This window comes from Falco rusticolus, chromosome 1 (assembly GCF_015220075.1).
Source record: "Falco rusticolus isolate bFalRus1 chromosome 1, bFalRus1.pri, whole genome shotgun sequence".
Taxonomy (NCBI): domain Eukaryota; kingdom Metazoa; phylum Chordata; class Aves; order Falconiformes; family Falconidae; genus Falco; species Falco rusticolus.
Genome location: NC_051187.1, coordinates 54,658,866 through 54,679,406, shown reverse-complemented (window position 1 = coordinate 54,679,406; position 20,541 = coordinate 54,658,866).

The following is a 20,541-nucleotide window of genomic DNA, read 5'->3' as shown; positions in this document are numbered from 1 at the left end:
ACTTGCCTACCAAGGCTCTCATACTATTACAAGTGTATTTTATTCTGCTCCAATGCAAGCATTTGGGTGGCTTATGCAAAGCTCAGATTTGTTTACTGTATATTTTTCTGGCACTTTTACGAGAAAGCATTCTCGTGTGAGAAAAGACAGTCATGAACGTATGGTCCCATCTACTTGTAGGTTCAAAGAGTTTATTAAATATGCAAAATTAATACCCACTAATGTGAGTTCTCTCATATGAGAATTACTTGTAAAATAAAGAACCTGACACTGATTTGGTTTATTGGGGGTTGGGGTGTGTGTGTGGGGGTGTTAATTATTTTTTTTTAATCCTGTGTTTAGATTCTGTGCAAGAGATTTTCTCTAATTGTGATAACTTAAATTATCTCTGACTATTATTTGGGGCAACTCCTAACTTAATCCTGACTTAGGCAAAATTACTGATTTCACTGGATTCACTTAAACAAACCCTTTATGATGCTAAGTTTGAAGGAGGACACATATTACAATAACCAAAATGATGGCAGTATGTGCTGGACCTCAGAGAACAAAATATGTAAGAATAAAGAAGCTTCCACAGTGAGCAAGTATGTAATATAGTATACAATAAAAATTTTATGCCCCTTGTAGGAAAGTACGATTAATAAAACACTTGATATATATTTCACATTGTGTATAAGCTATAAAGTACTTGGATATTACTTTTTAAAATTCTATGTGTGACTTATTTACCACCACACTAATTTACAATCCCTGTAAATTCCTTCTGCATGTCTATTACTTCTCTAGGTATAATTAGTTACTGTATAAACTAGTTAGCAGTTTACAGATCTCTTCTATCATCTCATTCACAAGCTAAAATACTTTTTCTTTGTCCTAATGATTTCTCTGTAGTAATTTATAATCTGCAGATTGTTCCCTTCATGGTTTTTTTTTCAGTCAAATGGGATATTTACTAGTTTTAGAGGACTCAAACATGCAGCTATTGCTTTTATGATTTTGAGGAAGCTTCTTGATCATATTATCTAACATTTTTATAAGTTCATTCCTCTAGCTTGTTTCAGGAGGATCTTGGTTCATCTAATTACTTAAATATACATTTAACTTTAAGTACATAGAAGAATACTCTTGAAATCAGCTAGTCCTTCTAAATTAAGCAGGAGCTTAAGAACCTTGTTGAATTAGGGTGTATGTGCCTGAAGAGATGCTAAGATAACTACAGTTTCACAAGCAGAAGCTTTGGGGACTGCTTTTTTTAAAAAAAAAAAAAAATAAAAAAAGGCTCTTATCTGATTGAGATAATTTTTCTGGAATTAACAGAAATTGTGACACCCATGGTATTACTTCTGCATATTTCTCATGTTCATTATGATCAATCTGAATAAATTGTGCAGTTAATATTCCATTTCCTTTTATATATATGACCTGTTTTCTGCACTAGTCAGGCTTCTTTTCAACTTGTCTGCTATCTGCACATTGGGGACAGAAATGGAAGATTAAACCTACTCCAAAGAGAAGTTACTAAACCATTAAGAAACTAAACTGCTCTCACCTGAACCAGGAACTGTACCAGTGAACTAAAAGTGAGCAATGAGGAAAGACTAGTATATGCATAAGATTATATGATTTGAGATGGCACTTCTAAGAAAGAAGATGCAAAATTTTTTAATTTCTAAACTAAGATAAGTCAGAATTTGGAAAAAAAGAGGAAGTAAAAAACAAATGGTGTGACACCTAAGGAGAATCAGGCAAAAAATCAGCATGGAGGTAAACACATGTACACAAATGCTAGAAGTCTAAAAATAAAATGCGGCAATGTCTATCTTTTAATAAAGACACTGATTTACTAAGCATATTAAAAACCCAGTGACCGGAAAACAATCATTGCAGTAGTGTAATGCCACGCCAAAATATTCAGTAAAGAAATAGCAAACCATACTGCTGTCAGAATAGAGCAACATGTTTAGGATAGACTAGAAGTAAGCTTCATCAGCAGGCTAACTATCTCAGCAAATACCTGGGAATCTGCATGAATTTAAATTCCAGGCCTAAACGATAGGAATATAATAATGGGTTTGTGTAACTGACTAATCTGGATTGATGACTTCAGTGAAAGACCAAATGTGAGAGCATAAAATACAAGTGCTTGGGGTTACTCTAGTGATCTCGAGGTACTCAAGGCAAATGTCACATACATACATTGTAGGAGACACTAAGCAGAGGTAAAAAACTGTATAAGTCAATGACAGTTCTCCAATGAATCATTCATCCCCTCTTCAGTACCTCCTGAGCAAAACTCCACAAGAGAACCTCCATTGGAGAATGTATGGGGCCAACTTTTTTGGTACCTGAAGACTGAAAGATGTCAAATGTGTCTCCAGCCTTAAAATAGGTATCTGAGGTATCATGGTAACATGATGGGCTAGGCCTACTGGACTGTAAGTCTGGCAAGTATATAAGGCAAATAAGTAGAGGCTATGTACAGTATAGACATTGAGCTATATATAATTTTAGTTGGCTTTTTAGTTTCTGTTACAGATTTATTACCATTTGGAAAAATACCATAAATTTGGGAAGACTTAGTATGGCTTGTCTAAATGGAAATCTCACTTTAAAAAGCTCTTGAGAATTCTTTGAACAGATTTATGGCCATGTGGACAAGACCCATCCAGGTGGTATGTTCTACTCAGATTTTAAAGCTATTGTCAAATCTAATGAACAGCTTCCATACAAGGCATGAACAATGATTTCCCTATCAGGAAGGAAGATGTTGCTATGGGGATATAGAAATATCTAAAGCTTTGGATAAAATACAGGCTACCCAATAAGGCAGCAGGAACCAGACTCAAAACAAACAGGAGGTGGTTCCATGCATCAGGCAGCAGATGTCTATGACAAAGGCCGGTGTGGGTGCAGTTCAGAGCTCAGGAGAAGGCTGCAGAAGTAATGAGAAGAAAGATCCAGAGCAGACTACTAATTAAGCAACAACAGGGTCAGGAAATTTCTGAGCTCAACACAGCTGGAAATTGAGAGAGAGTCAGAAAAGTGTACATGACTGCCCTCATTACTTTTCCCTCGGTGCCTGATTAAGGCCATGTTAGAGACCGCTTACTAGGTTGAATGGACCACCAGTCTGCACCAGTGCAGCCTGTTCTCATGTGGGAAATAGGTCAGCACAACCTGGGCTGCTTGGATGTGCCAGTGTGTCAAGCAGTCAGCGCTGCCATGGGGTTCCTCCCCTCCTCCTCCAATGGGAAGGAGCAGGAGGGCTGGTAGAGAGCAGGAGGAAAATGGGTCAGTTTAGGCAGAACAGTTAAGCAACGCACCTTACTGAGGGCGTATGGCCAAATTACACAAACCCACAGAAAACCTCAACTAGATTCATGAGACAAGCAAAAGATCTTTTTAATTCTAATGAATAGGAGCAGCTTTTCAAAATTGCTATTTATTCCATAATTCACTATTAATAATTTTTGTTGATTTGTATATTAGCAACCACTTCGTCACTAATAGATGGTTTTGTTTTTTGACGAGTTGCAGTATTTACTGTCCCTACAGTGAACAAAGAAAATATCAGCAGATACCTTTCCTAATGCAAATACAGAGAAATGCCAAAGAAACTAGAAAATAATTGACATTTTACACTGTGTTAATATAAAGTTTTCTCAAAGGTATTTTAATTAACATGTGAATTGCAGTTATAACTAAGTCCATTTCCTTAAAAAATGAGTACCCCAATCATTTCTTTTCAGTCAGTAAAATCTACTTCAGCTGTAATTTATGGTATATCCTTACAGTTCAGCATCTCTCTACTAACCCTTTTCCATCTTGTACTTTTCAGGGGGTTAATTAATTTCATGTCCAAATGAGTGCAAAATATTATTTATTTTCATTATTATCACCCTACTAAGATCAAATTGGTAATCACTTTGATTCTAACCAAGAGCCATAAATATCTCCTTGCCTTTTCATTTCCATTTTATTTTCTATACCATCAGACTGAAGTTGCAACAGCAGACTGGTCTTGCACACTTGGCTGCTTCCCTTGTCCCCAAGCTCAGCAGCAGCTGATTTACTCCGTTGTTTAAATAGACTGGCAGGCTGAGCTACGGCTGGTGTTCAACAGTCAGCCTCACCTGTTCAACCTATTGCTGCCAAGTGCAAAGGTTTTTTTTTTCCTCTTCTTTTCAAATAACACAATTGTGGAACACTGAGCTTGCACATAGCGCCACATTAAGCAACAACATACATGCTGGAAGGCAGGATTTGCATTGCTGAGAAACTCGGAAAAATGGGTTGGGAAAAAACAGAATTCAGTTCAAATAGGACCTTTTAAAGATATCATTGAGCAGAAGTTATTTGAGTGGGACAAGCAATGAGGCATCAGTATAGTGGGGTACAAGTTGAACCTAAATCAACATTCTCAGACCATGGTGCGAGACAAACACCATCATTGGCTCTGTGAATGCAAACAGACACAGGAAACTTCAGATGAAGTATTGTACCATCCAGCACCAGCAGTACTAAATTTAAGCACTGTGCCTTGCTTTGGGCACACTCTACAAGACAGACACATGCACAGAAGGCAGCCTAGAGAAGAGCAAACAAAATATTCAGAGGCCTGGAGAATATGACCCTGCAAGGAAGAGCTGAAAGACCTGGCTTTTAGTCCAGAAAAGCAAACCCTGAAGAGAATGGCAATAGATTGGGAAAGAATAGTACAAAAACCAAATGGGAATGGATTGCTCTTGATATCTGTGAACAGAGTGCAAAATGGGCTTAAATTACAGAAAAGAACATACTCAGGAAAGCTTTCTATAGATAAGGACAGTGAACCAGTAGAAGAGTTGATCTAAAAAAGAGCAATTATCATGTATTATAAATAAAATGTAGAACAAGCATCTGTCAGCCTCTGACAAGCATATGACCTTATTCTGAGGCAGAGGCAGAAAATTAGATGACTTGTTAAGATTCATCCAGTTCTCTTTTGTATAAGTGGTTTAATTGGCTAGTCTCCACATAATCTTTTCAGAGATACAGATCCTCTGGTTCAAAAAACAACAGAGAATATAGCCTGGTTGTCTTGTAATTTCTTGACCTTACTATCAGGTGGGAGCCTTGAAGCAATCTAAAGTGAACACAAGGCTTTTTCTAGTTGTGCTCACAGCACTCCTCTAAAAGCATTTTAGCCACAAGATATTGCAAAAGTCCAGTAAATTAAGTTTTAGCCTCAGTTATTCTCCTTTATCAGTGATAATCAACTTTAAACTGCATCCTCCATACCACAGGAGTCCTCAGTTTCTTGCCTTAGGCAGAATTAGATTCCCTCTGCACACCCCAGGTAATGGGTCAAGTGTTTAGAAATTCCCCTACTTGTTTATAGTTCTACAGCATCTTATCTTCCAAAGTGCTTCATGATGCTATGCCGACATCCCACTGAAACAAAGCAAGCTCTGAGCAGAGAAGGTAAATGCCAACGAAAACTCAGCATGCTGCATGCTGTAGGAAAAGAGCAGAAAAGTAATTCTGGCAATGACAAGAAGTAGCAGCAAGGCTGGATCTTTGACATGCACAGTGCAGACACACCCTCATTTGAGGGATGTCATTCAGAAGAATTACTTACTTCTAAATGGATTCCCTGAACACATTGCTCCCCAAACCATCATTATGCACAGCGCAAATATATCCCATTCGAGTTCTCCTAAAACTCTAATGCATAACAGTAGGAAAGCAAACTGCATTTTCTAAATGTCAGAAAAGTTTAATAAAGCCTGAAGAAGGATATGAATGTGTCTATCTTTTACTTGGAGCTGTAATTTGTAGTTATCAATGATGATGTTCATTACTGAAACATAGTGCAATGAATGAAGCACCTAATTCAAACTGTGTGCATTAACTAAAAAATAAATGCAATCATAATTCCATACACAGACTCCCTATGCCAGACCCTTAATAAATGTAAATTATCAGCTGAGGATCTGGACCAGCATTGCTATATCTTCCTCCCAATTTAAAAGAAAATGCCATTAGTTGTACATAAGAGATGCTGATGTTTCTTTTTTAATTAAGCACAGCAGGACTTTTACATTTTTATGGCACTGACTGAAAGGAGCTCACAGATCAACCTAGTCAAAGATTCCAGACTGCTCATAGAGGACCTAAAGATGGAAAGAGTCATTATGAGTCCAAGATTAGTACTAACCATGATGCCAATGACTGCTGACACTTACAAAAAGAAATGGAAACTGTCTGTAGTACACATGAAAAGCAAAGAGATGCTTGGCAAATATAAATGCTAATGGAAAAACTTACATCTAAATAATACCTGATGAGTTCATGAATTCAAATTATTTCTCAGAATCTTGTATTAACTATCATTTAATAGCTTGGTTAGTGTAAGCTCAATTCAAAGCTGTCAGAAACTGTTCTGTTCCAGAGTGTGCAAGGTTAAGTAATGTTTAGTCCCAACATTCGCCCATCTGATACAACCTAGGTAATCTTGTGGTGAAACAATAGCTTGCTTGCACAAAACATACTAGAAAACTACATACTTCTCACTTCACTGACCTGTTTATTTACCCAGACTAAGCTCCTGCCAGTACAGCTTGTCAGAAAAGTAACTGGGGGTCACAGGCACATCAATCAATCAATCCAAATAGACAGTAAAGCTTATTCTGAAGTTCAGCACAGATTTTGTGAAGAAACTGTAGGCCCCTGAAATACTTAGGTATGTTAATAAATTCACTGTGATGTCTCTTCATGTTGCTATGAATAAGTTAAAGGGACACTGTCAAGGTTGTTTGGCTAAGAAATTGTTAGGCACGAAATTTAAAACAAATAAAGCCCACACATAACTTAATGTCTAACCCAGTAAAAACAAACCTGAGCCAGCTATTGTTTCGGTGCTTGTTGCTTTTGCAGTGGGATTTTTTGTTGGTTTTGTTGGCTTGTTTGCTGGGTTTTTTTAATATATTTTTGTTTGATTTTATATCCATGATCTTGACAGAAGTTGGCCTTCCAAATGAATACATTACAGGAATCAGAAAGCAAAGATATAAGTAAGGCATTTTTTGGTAGGGCATTTTATTTTTGTTTATCAAAGGTAAATAACATATATTGGAAATCAGATCAAATTTAAGCATGTCACTGAAAAAAAATAAGTCAGAGTTCAGTCAGAAGGTATAAACAAATGCCAGTTGTAGCTTTAAGGTCTGCTGTTTTCTTAAAGCTGTTTTATTTCTGTATTGAGTCAGAGAAACAAAATTAATTATGCTGTACTTAAGTGCCCAAAGGCTTTATAAATTACAAAGGGCATGTCTAATCTCTTTCACAGATACAAAAAAAGGATACAGAAAACAGTATCTCACCAGATGTTTGTTTGTTTTCTTACAAAATCATACATGTGGCCACTGCATTTCTACTTACATATCCACCAACAGAAAATACATTTTGAAGGAAGGACTAGTGTAACATTAAGTTCCATAAAATAAAATGATAACTTTATCTTTATTTTGACAAACCTACAACAGGACCATTCTGATTTCTATCAGAAAAACATAATCCATGAAATGCACTAAGACCCCTTCTCTTTTTCTTATATCTAAGATGTTTTTTCATCAAAAGTGAAATCGACCTTATGGAAAATTAATTGCCTCCACTTTACTATGTGATTCTTTGGTTTCTGTTTTGTTTTATTTTGTTTTCCCCGGTGGAGATCTCAATTTCAACTTAGTCTTTTGTGTTAAGTCCAAAATCACTATGTGAAAGTTTTTTTTCCTTTTTTTCACCTATCTAAAAATAGTCATTTATATTATCCAAAACCACAAAAAATATTCCCACCAACACAGAGTGACTGAAAAATGCATATAGCTTGTGCTTAACACATACACACCTTATATCGAGTTTGTTTGTCATTGTCTGGCCTGGTATTTTTTAAGTAGCCAGGAGAGCACAGTTTAGTGGAAATTCTTCATGGTAGGAGTAAGTTACCTTATTCATAAACTGTAATAGGCACTACAGGAATCTTTATCTAGGTTATCTATTGATTATTTATAAGTATGTTTTTAATTTTTTAAAAAAAATCAAGATAGCATTGTGGTGCTGTTTCACAGCAGGAAGATCACTGGATTTCTACAGTTCTAAAGGTTAAGACTGGGGAAATTTTTGTTTTGACCAAAATAAACATCAGCATCTGTGGCCTCACATCTACTATTTAAAACTTGATTCTACAAATGTTAATGATATAGAAGGCATGCCTTCTTCAGAGACACCCCAGAAAAATTCTTTAAATATTAGAGCAGGTTTTGAGTGAACGCTAATGAAGAGATGTTGTTAAAAACATTTAAAAGATGGAGGGAAAGGGAGAAATGTGTGGTTGGAAGATGGTATCAAATCTAATTTCCAAAATTAGTTATGAAAAATTACAGGGCACGCATAGTATTCTGAGGAAAATAAATGCATTGGAAGACAAAATGGAACATCCAAAGGATTCAAGAGAGACTATTAAACCAAAGAATTCTATAACTATTCATAACCAGGAGATTCAGGTCATGGAAGTCTTGGCTCAAATGTCTGGATACGTGGAAAGAACACCAGTGACTTCTAAATGCTACACACTCTACACAGACAAGTACTGGATGTGGGAAGTATGATGGGGGTGACTGTAGAGCTGTTCTCATGTATTGTTCAGCCCTCTTCACTGAGCCTGCGCCTGAAGTCTCAGAGAAGGAAAGTTTAGATGGAAGCTGCACATGGTTTATGCATCTTCCTCCAGAAGTCTCACCATATTGTATGATGGGTGGGTGGTATGGCCGGAGCTTGGAAGACAGAGATGGGTTTCATTCCACCTTGCTAGAAGCACCACACTGCACCTGTGTAGAGCTACATCATCCAGTTCTGAGGTGTGGATCCAAGCCAAGATGAAACTTCAGAAACAAAACTTCCCATAGCTTATACTAAAGATCAGTACAGAATAGCAAAGCATAAAGACAGGAAAGCAATGCAAGCAGGTGCACAACTGCTTATTTCAGCAGTTTGAATGTGCAAGGATAGAATCTGTATTTTCTAGTGGAAGCTGGCAGCTTTACTATTGTGGTGGTGTCCCAATTTGGCTGAAAATTCCATGTTTGGGTGATTCATTATTTGCTGTCTTCCAGAACTGCCATTATGGAAGGAACAGATTTTAAACTAAGATGAAGCAGACATCCAAACATGTTGCAAAAGATGAGCTAAAAGCAGCACAAATAGGTTACTTTAAGTTTGCCAGGTCTGACTTAAACATTGTGTTTTTTGAATAGAACATGTAACAGGATCAGCTGAGGAACTACTTACAATCTGATCCATTTCAGAGATAGGACTAAGCCCTACCTAAATTCCTTAATTATTTCAGTCCACAGATGTGGTCAGCCAAACCATGTGTGTAAGTGTGCAAACTAATTCTCCGTGCTTATATGAGATGTATAATCTTTGTTATTCAGCAAACTTATTCCAATCCCCTCATAGCTAATTGCTTTGATATCTGCTGGAGGACTGACTTGTTCTTCCAAAAATACAAGGTTCAGGAGACTATAAACTCCTACTCCTTTATTCTATTTGTGGAGTCAAGAAGGCCAGCTGATTTTCTTTTAGAAAATTAGTAGAGAACTAGTAGCTTCTCATAAACTCTAGTCCAGGAACTCTGAATATATGCACACATCCCCAACTCTCCTCACCCTCACCCATTCCCTCGAAAAGTGAAAAAAACTTTGTGAAACCGAAGGATTCTATTTGAACATCTTTCTATGAACTGCTTGCCCTGCCACCACCCGCCACCCACCCCCACTAATAAATACAGATTTCTTTCATTTTTCTCAGTAAAATAATTTCAGGACAACTTTTACTTCTTTTCCCTTTAACTTTCATTTTCACTACTGAAAAGAAAAAAATAAAGTATATATACAAAGATCTAGCTCTGGCTCTTTACCTGAAAAACCTTTAATTAATATACCCTGATTCCCAGCAAATGAGAAGTACAGTTTAAACGTTCAAGTTTTCAGCTCTCTTTTGTTTTCAATTTGTGCCCTCCATACCAACACCAAAGAGAACCTTAGACATTACCTCAGCATTTTGTCCTCTTCATACTTAGTGCCTTCTTTACGAAAGAAAAGGCAAACCAGCCACCTTTTTAAATTACGTTCAAATGGGTGTCTTAGATCAAGTAGGTGGACAGTTTTACATGTCTGTTTATGAACCTCTAGAAACTGATACTTGTTTGATCATATTTGATTGGACTGATATCTCACTTTGTGTTATAAAATGCTATGCATATATCAAGTCTCAGCTAGTTTTCCCTGTTTCCCTCCAGTCACTCTAGACAGCAACTCACCCCATCCATAATCCACATACATTCAAGCTTGATTCTTCTTCTGGTGACCAGAGTTAACAGAGAGTAAGATACGATTCATAACTTTATGTCCCATTTTCAAACTGTTAAGCACCCAGTCAGAGTTTACCCAAATAACCAGCCTTAATGATTTAGAAGGATACGAGATCTTTGTTATAATTCAATGACATTGGCTCAGAGCCTAAATATTGCAGAATATGGAGGATGCAATATTAGAGACCATGAAAATTAAGAAAATAAGATGGTGCAAGTTATTAATATAGAAAGTCAAAACACAGATTCCAGAAGAAAAGGAAGGATTAAGCCATAACTTCTTGACACAGTAAAGTCAGTTCAAAAACAGGTTCAGGCTTTATTATCTTTACACACTCATGAGTGTGGTTTTGAAAAATGGAACAATTATGAATTAAATTCACAAGTCACAAAAGCAAGACTGGTACAAAATGCACCAAGTTAGCATGAGTTATTTAAAAAGTACTTTTGTCTTGTCTGGTGAGATTTTGCTTTTCTGTTATTGTAATTGGGGCCAGAAACTATTACAACTTACCTCCAAAATATTTCTTATGCAGTGTTTTTCACCAAACTTAACATCATTAGCAACCTTGGAACACACTCCTGTTGAGGTTGGGAGGTAGGGGTTGCTTGTCAAGGGAGGTTTGTTTAATTTGCTGTGCTTTTTTAGCAGACAGCTCGGACTGTTTCAAATGAGCATTCAAAGTTCTTACTCAGAGTGAACCAGATCATTAAACTGTGGCTCCCACTGTGCTCACATTTAAGCATGTATATGACTTCACTCATGTGAGTAACCCTCTTGACCTCTCTTTGGGATCATGCACCAGAACTGTATTAGGATTTATCTGTCACCAGAATGGGGAATAAACACAAATAGTCTAGTTACAAGCTAAAAGTATACTGTAAAACTTCCAATAAAGAAAACTGCAACTTTTATACTGAATATTAATATAATTCAGTTTTGTCAAGATTTTTTCTGGGTTAGCATCAGATCTGAGAGAAGCCTGAAATCATTCCAAGTGAGAATACTTTTTTGACAGCCCATTAATTTAGCCCTGCTCTCTACGTCATTTTGCTTGCCTTTCTGATCACTTCTGAATCACCGTGAAAATGACATTTCAGAGTTATGAGAGAAGGTTTTCAGGGGCACCATACTAAAGGAAAGATTATAAAAGGGATAAGAGAAGGAGTTGTCATCTGGCATTGCAGGGTTTACAGTCAGAGTAAATTCACTTATCAATTCCCATCCTATCATCTTTCATTAGTCAGTTCAGTGCAGGGTCTGAACACCTCATGGGCTACTTGTCACAGGGACCAAAAGAGAGATAAGAAATGATGTAAAACTATTTCCCTTGACAGTACTGACACAGATGGAGACTTCATTCTGACCATATTGTCTGCTTTAGTGCCATCCCTAAAGCCATTAACTATCATAATGATGAGGCTCAAGTTATTTCTTCACAATTTCCTGATGTTTTTTGCAGCGTTACATCAACATGCTGAGACCTACGACAAGCCTTTGTGTTTGTCCTTGAAGGCGGCTGCCACATGCAAAATGCTTGATCTAAGGTATTCACTTATCAGCAGAAGTACAAATGGGAGTTAAAACACCAATTCTGTACAGTAACTGATCTAACACGAAATAGAAACATGTTACAGTCACTTGCTGCATATCTGTGCTTTCTTGTTTCACGGCTTGAGGATTTTTTTTAACCATGCTGGCATTTTACTGATGATTAAAACCAGCAGATAACAGTTAATATTACCGATTTGTTATAACCTGTTTAACTTCAAATGCTCTTGTGAAAATTATCATACTTCCTGACTTACAGGAAAAAAGAAAAAACTACTGTTCTCAAAATCACAATTTAATAAAAAATAAATAGTAATGCAGACTGATAAAATTAAGCAATATCCCTTCCACATTTTTCCCCTGCATTCCTTTTCAGACAATATAAAGCTCCCTAATCACAGAGCTGCAATAAGCAGCTCCCTAATTCAAGATCTGGAAAAGAAATATTTTTAAAAGTGGAGATTACAGCAAATTAAGGAACAAGGGGATAAGTGATATAGGAACGGGCCATGACTGCCTAACACCAGAATCGTAGAATACTAGATTGGAAGGAACCTCAAGGATCATCTGGTCCAACCATTCCTGGCAAAAGCACTGTCTAGACAAGATAGCCCAGCACCCCATCCAACCAGATTTTCAAAGTGTCCAATATTGGGGCATCCACTGCTTTGCTGGGGAGATTACTCCAGTGCCTGATTGTTATTGTGAAATTTTTTTCTCTTGTGTCCAATCAGAATCTCTCCAGAAGTAACTTGTAGCCATTACCCCTCGTCTTTTCCATGTGACCCCTTGTCTCCAAGCTCATCTCTATCTTCTTTGTAGCCATGTTTTAAGTGCAGGAACACAGTGTTAAGGTCTCCCTTAAACCTTCTTTTCTCAAGGCTGAACAAATCCAGTTCTCTCAGCCTTTCCTCACATGGCAGCCTTCCCAGTCATTTTACTGGGTTTGGGTGGAAGTTTGGGTGATGAGGAGCACTGATACCCCTGGCCATGCCGGCCTGCTAGGGTAGCACAACCACTTTGACTTTTTCCTCAGATTTGACTCCAAAACCACCAACCAGGCTAAGCTAACAACTGCTATACACATATTTAGCAAACTTGCCTGAAAGTCATTGCAATAGTTTACAATGCAGGAATGTTCAAGATAGCCCAAATTAAAAAAAAAAAAAAAAAAAAAAAAAGAGGGGGGGAAGGAAATTTAATAAGGTAATCTACATAGCTCATTTATAAGAACAACATGACTTATCTGTGCCAAGGAGTTTCCCACTCCAGCAGGTACCCTGACAATAGGGAAGCAGAAAAAGACAGAATTACTAAAATTATGCATTTTGTATTCCTAACACTTTTATCACAGGTGTAGTTATATCAGGTTTTACATGTCAGGCTAAATTCAGCCCTATGGATGTCACTCTCACAACCGCTGTGACTTCTGATGGGGCTGCACGTATGTCTGCCTCATCAGCACACAGTTTGCCCAGTAGATCAGTGAAGGTATTTTAAGAGGTGTTTACATATTTACAGCAAATTATGAAAGAGAAGCACCCTAAAGAGTTGTGAAATCCACCCCACCGTTTGTCTGATTTCATTTACTTAGAAGCTATTACCAGTCCCTCCAGTTAGCCTATGTGTGATCCGTGGAGACTCTTTCTGCGTGTTCAACTTCCCCCACGAGAGCAGGTACTCACACCTGTGCTATTCATAGTACTGGTTGTCAATACAGTGCAGCAACCCAATTTTGATGTAATTGGAACAGTAGCTTTGATGCTCAGAGCTACTGTTCTGCAGAAATTAATAGGCAGACGTTTGGTGCCTGTAATCATAGTGATGTTTATAATTTGCTGCAAAGTAATTCAGCTAATAGGATCTTAACTAGAACAAGCTCCATGGTGAATGCATAGCATGAATGTGAGCATGTGCTGGGCTCACAGTCACTTGCAGGTGATAAAACTGGTTGCCAGCTTGAGTGTCATGTAATTTAACAGGATAATTTGCCAAAGTTGTTTGAATCCCACTACTGAAAAAAAAAATCAAAACACTTAAATATCAAACACACCTAGTCAAAAGGCCCCATTCAGTCATATAATTATTCATTTAAACCTCAAGCTGCAGAGATAGCATGTAATAGCTGGACAAATTTGTGACAGGCCAACTGTGTGTATCTACATGTACACTTACAAGTGTCCATACACATATGTGCACACACACGTACTCACATACAGAGCCCCTCTCTCCCCCTCTGCAAATAATCCCCAAGGTAGGGACAATGCAGGAACACGAAATAACCTCTTAAAATAACTATGTCCTTCATACTAAAAATTACTTTGTGTTCCTACATCCTTTCAAAGAAAAAAAAAATCTGCTTTTGGGAAAACTGGAGCCAAGACACTGAGGTTTCGATATCCACATACCTTTTAGAAAGTATTAAAAGTCTGTGAAATTTTACCAATAGTCATAGCTCACATACCTCCCAAATGAAGACTATAACCCTCTCTTTGCATTTACCTTTATGCACAATGTTACAATTTTGAAGTCTGACATCTAGTATCATTTTAGGGCTAGAAATACTACTGAAAGAAATGCTTCCCTGGGAAGTCACAAGCACTTCACTTGCCCTCCAATGGCCACATATGACAACATCAAACACATGAAAATGAGATGCATGAGAGACTTCAAGTCTGCTTCATGCAAATAATAATACAATAAACACCAAAAAGCATAGTAATTACATTTCCAAATATATACTCCTTTAAGAGGAAAGTTCAGTAGAATAAAACTCTAGCGGTTTATAGAGGGAAGGTGCATTTCATACGCCCTGCGGAACATCTGTGTCAATCAGATTTTAGTTCCTCTAGTGTTTTTCATTTGCTTTCATCTAATTCTGGAAGAGCATGTGCCAGTCCCTTTGGAAAGCAATAAACTACAAAGACCGTATGTTTCCAGTGTATATAACATACCTAAACAAACATGCTAAATGTTGGCTAGCCCTAGACTTGGTGCGTATGTTGAATCCCAGCCACTAGCCTACTAGCAATGAAATAAATCATTTGCACAGTTGCAGAAGTCACCACTTTTTACATTCTTTTCTCTTTTATTGGAGCAGATTGAACGACAAGTGCGGCTGCCAGAGAAGCGTAGCTTTTGATTTCTTGTCACACAAAGTCCTCCAGTGCAGAAGTCTGGCACTGACAACAAAACTGAATGTGTTTAGTGTTTGGACTCTTTTTTTCTCCAATCTTAGAATGTAAAACAAAATAAAATTTCTTCCCTGATAAGATGAAATGTGAGATTGTAGAGCACAGGCTCTGGAATGCTCATACATTTTCTGTCACTAGTTTCACCCCTCAGCAGTGAAGTATGGAATACATTTTTTATAAAGATTAGAATGTAAGTGGGCGTACACCTTTATGGCCAAGCTTATTATTGACAGCTTTCATTTCTGCTCTGCTGGTGCATGAAAATGCATGGCATCAAAATACCAGTCCAATTTAGTTGACAGGCAACAGCTATATGCCTTTTCAAAGTAGAGGTTTATAAAAGAAGTTCAGACTAAATGAAAAGCTCCTACCTGCTCAATAAATGACTGCTTTAACTACAAATTTTCCATCAAAATTCTTGTCATTCAGGATTTCTATGCATTTTTACAGTTCTGTATGTGTATATACTCTGGTGCTATATGAAGAATCATACTCCAGAAAGAAAACTGGATTCCCAAATGCAGTGAACTCTGAGCCACAGCAGTCTCTTCTGGTGTCAAGGCCACTTCTGTGCTTGCATCTACCTTTCCCCTCTGGGATGGTTGTACTGTTCTGAACCTATCCTTTCAGGAGGATGCAGTAGGCATAGTGAGTCTTCATTTTATTTTCCTCACTTGGCTATAAGCTTATACCACTATTATAGGAGCTACAAACAACAATTTTCCCCCCCGTCTTTTGCCACTGCCTTCACCATACTATTTGAACAGCTACATAAAAATCATCATCAAGGTCCCTGGCTGACTTCAGACCATTGCTAGTGCATCTTTTTACAAAGATCATAATCTAAAGGACGGTGTACCAACATTACCTGCACATATATGCACCTCTCATTTACATCTGCTACTACCTCATTTGCACATCATAATCACCAATCTGTGCAAAAACATGGCAGGAGAGCATCTTACTAACCACGCACAACTGCTCCATAGGTACTTGTGCACTATATGCTAGCCCCTGCATCCATGAAAATTTGTCAAATGTAGGTAATCTGGCTTCAATAACTGTCTATAACTGTACAGCTCTAGAAGCTGTATGCATAAGCCAATTTTGATACTGGAAACTATGTAACTAAAAAAGGGGTAAATTTCTATTTAATGATACTCTCACAACAGTGCAAAAAAAAACCCTTCCAAAAACCCTCTGTCAGCTTTTAAAGAGTCTCTTGTAAGAAGCCATGTATTGCTTAGATGATTTTTAGTTATAGCAACACTTTTTTTCTATGTTGCAGTGATATAACTAGAAACTGTATTGACAGCTGAGAATTTGAGGAAGTTTAAGATTATTTTTTTAACTTTAGAACTTTTCTGTTCTTTATTTCTTTATTTTTTAACAGTTGAAGTTAAATTCAGTAACCACTGAACTGACACTGCAAAATTTAATTAACATGAGAGAACCTTGAGATGTAGCGCTCATCCTCTCCTCAGCGACGGTCAGTAGTTTAAATCCCATTCAGGGTTGGGATTTTAGATAAATCCATTGTTTAAGCTTCCCCATCTCCTAGCTACAATTTGTCCAACCTACAAGAAAACTGAGCTTGATTGTTTTCTTTCCTTGTGTGTCAGTGTGCAAACTTTAAGAAGTCAAAGCTTTCAAGCAATATCAATAATGTTACTCCAAGCTCAGAATGAAAGAAAACAGGTAGGAAACGTGCTGCTCTGACACAGAGGCGGTGTCTTTTTATGGTATGCTTTAGGGGAGCGTACTTGTTTTGGGAATTAATTCATGAGCACTGTTCCCCACGCAGGCTGGCAGATGTCTACAGACACACACAAAACCAGCTGTCTGTCCCGACCCATTCACCTCATATAAGGTAAAAGGGGACATCCTTTTATATCCTTGTCTTATTTCCAAAGTCATGGAGAAAGAATGCTTATTAACTGGCCTTGTCTTTTGGAAAAAAATGATTACACAAGGAGTGATTCTGGATCCAACAGAAAAGAACCCTGGCAAAGCTTTCCATTTCCACACAGAGCCTTGGGAGATTTGCCCTTCAGTTTCCAAACAGAAGCCTAAATGGTGTTTTTATACTTTCTTTCCATTATTGTCCTTGCCTCACTGATGTGAGTAGTGCCACTGAATTAAATGTCCTCAGTGCAACACAAGGGAATTGTAAAGTATAACTGCTGGAATATGTTGCTATTCACTTGTGTTTATATATTTTAAAAAAGAAAATTTATGTCTTTCTGTCTAAAAAAAACAAGAAAAAAGGAAAGAGAGAAGGATGATTCCCAGTGGAGTTTTGAAGCATGCCTAATAAGCTGATTTAGTAGCTAACAACTCTGAAAAAATTGTCATTTAAATGTCCTAAAATAGTTTCTGCTCTCAAACGCTACTAGTATCAGGGGACTCTATCATGTTTCTACCTCCAGATGTAGCTCATCCCAGCTGCTGAAAATGAGAATGGCTAGATGTCAATAAATCAGTGTTTCCACTTATACGAACTTCAGGTCTGAAATTACTGGACTGACTCCAACAACTAACACACACACATTTTATTTCTGGTTTTGTGGTGTGGGGGTTTTTTTGTTTGTTTGTTTGGTTGGTTTTTTTTTTAAACAACCTATGAGGCTTTGTATCCTCTGTAAGTAAAAATGGAAAATGCTAAGTGCTGCCAGGTTTCACACAGCATATGCGACTAGCAAACTCCCCCTGTTTTTTGACACATGAATCTTTCCATGCTAACTTTGCTTGCCTGTGTACACACACAGACACCACCTGCATGGTTGCACATACGCACCCACACAATCATGGAGTGGTAGAGTGGACAATCGCATTTGCTTTGAAGACAGCTTCCTATCAAGTTAGCATATGGTGATAGCACGCTGAGTGACAACTGGATGATTGGTTTCTGGGACAAACTCAAGCTTGCAGCCTTGAGAATAGCAAAGTAAGAGGTTTTTAAGGAGGTGATGCCCCTGTCTTCAGGAAGACAGCTGCCCAACATGAGAGCATCTCCCAGAAGACTGGAATTGGCAATAGTTGGTGTGCTATCTTGACTGAAGAGAATAGCACACTGCAGAACAGATGACTCAATGTGAAATAAGGAGGGGGGGAAATAAGAGGGGAGGGAATGAAAATAAAAATCTGTGTTTCTCTCCTCTACAGGATATGGAAGAAAATCAGATGATCACTATGGAAGCAAATTAGCACCCTTTCCTGCCACATATCATTGCTGTCTGCAGCACTATGCTCTGCCATGGCTTTCTCTCCTAATATAAATGTGGACCTCACCTATTGCTCAGATTGTTGGAGTCACACACAGGTCTGACATGAAATTGCCTTTGGTATCTGTTTTCCAGTTGTGGGGAAATGACTAGACAGGACAAAATGCTTAACGTACTAGTATTTGTCTAAGCCTGCTTGTCCCTCATTCTCTGATCCTACCAGATTTTGCATTCAGTTCCATTTACTAACCACATGGTAGTTTTCCTTAAACACAGAGGTAAAAAAGCCCCTTCCCTGTCTCACAAACTTCTGTTTGTCTCTTCTCTCATGGCTTCCTTTACATTTTCTTTGCCATCTTTTCCATGTTTTCAGTGGAACTCCTTCCCTCTTCTTCCACTTTGTGGTTTTCCATCAGCCTTGTCATCCCTCAATCCTTCTGATTAAACCTTATTTTCTTATCATTTTATCTTTAGCAGAAAGATATTAAATAAAAAAATTAACATTGTTTAGTAGGAGCCCAGATGATAATGGGCCATTCTGGATGAAACACAGAAGACAGTCTTATAGCAGGCATCTTAATATACTTAGTTAGCATTAAAGAGACCTAAGAATGACATGTAACCAAACCAAATACAATAAGCTCATAATAATATAACTGCCCACTCCTCTCCTGTAGGTTACATCAGAGGAGAAAACAGAAGAAAATATTCTATTTTCCAAATATCAGAAGTAAAGATGTTTCAGTTTTTTAAAAAACGCATGATTTCCCTCTTTCATATAACCGTTCATCACTTAAAAAGATAATAGCACAAATTAAATACATTCTGAGAACAAACTCTTCCATTAACATAGCATTTCAAAACCCATTTTTCTTCCTGCAGCAATGCCTTATTTGAGTATCTCTCATTTGAAAACAGTAATGGGACAGTGACCTAATGCACTCCAGAAAAAGCACCTGCACTGAAAATGAACTGCATTTGTTCATGTAGACTGAACTGACCATTCCCCCTCCATAATACAAATGCTAGTGAACATAGCTTAGGTGAATTGCAGAAATGTCCGAGAGAGGTAAGAAATTGTATATAGGCGACTATTATACATAATTTCTATATAATCCTATTTTATATAGCTTCATTTTTTAAATAATTTTACATAGATTATATTAACTAGAAGAAAGAAACAGATGGGAGGACAAGATATAGATTTCACCTCCAAATTGATAAAAGTGTTGTTTTCATTTCAGAGTCATAAATGTTCATTTAATTTTTCAAGTGTTTCTCTGGTAAGGTAGGGACCATAAATATCTGATGTCGATTGCTTATTGAAAGCCCCCTTCCCTCTTCTCTGAACTCCTCCAGCATGCTACTGACCTTCTATCTCCACAAATCTCCTGACTATTTGTATTTAAGGCTATTCTTTTATAAATGCAAATACATGTTTCAGTGGCAAGTATACTCATGAGCCTTCACAATTTGGTAGCTGACCTTTGTTTCTGTTGGAGCAAACGATACAGTTAAGTATTGCAGACCTGGTTTTGCTGCAGCATAGTTCAGAGAATACAATGACAAAAATATATACCTATTAAGAGTTTGTGTAGTACAGGATTTTTTTCTTAGATGCTTTACTTTCTGCCTAAGGTGAAAGAGCTATCATTATCATTAGTTTAGCTGATGGAGCTAGTATCAGATATATACAGAGCAAATGGTTTAATCATTAAAACAGATGCTTCTGAGCTTACAGGCATGGATTTAAACCCCAATTGGGAATTCACTATTAGCCCTATCATTAGCATAAATTGATTGCTCTGATTGGCTAATCACTTAATTAGGAAAGAGATCCTTTATACAGAGCCATTTTGGAGTAGTTTCTATAACTGCAAGATTTTCTTAGGCACATTCTGTTTAGACTTTAGACTTTGTTACTTGTTCTCTATGTGGGTTTGAAAGATCTTGTATTACCATGAATATACCACAGAGCATATTGACTTTCTTCTAATTTTTCAAACCTCTGAAGTGAGAAGAATAGATAAAGGATGAATTTTTGCTCAGCTTTCTACACCGATTTCCTCAAATTCTCCAATGTTCCTCCCCAGCACAATTCAGAGTGTATTATAAAGTTTCACTGTCAGCTCCCTCACTGTCCTTAAAGTCACAAGT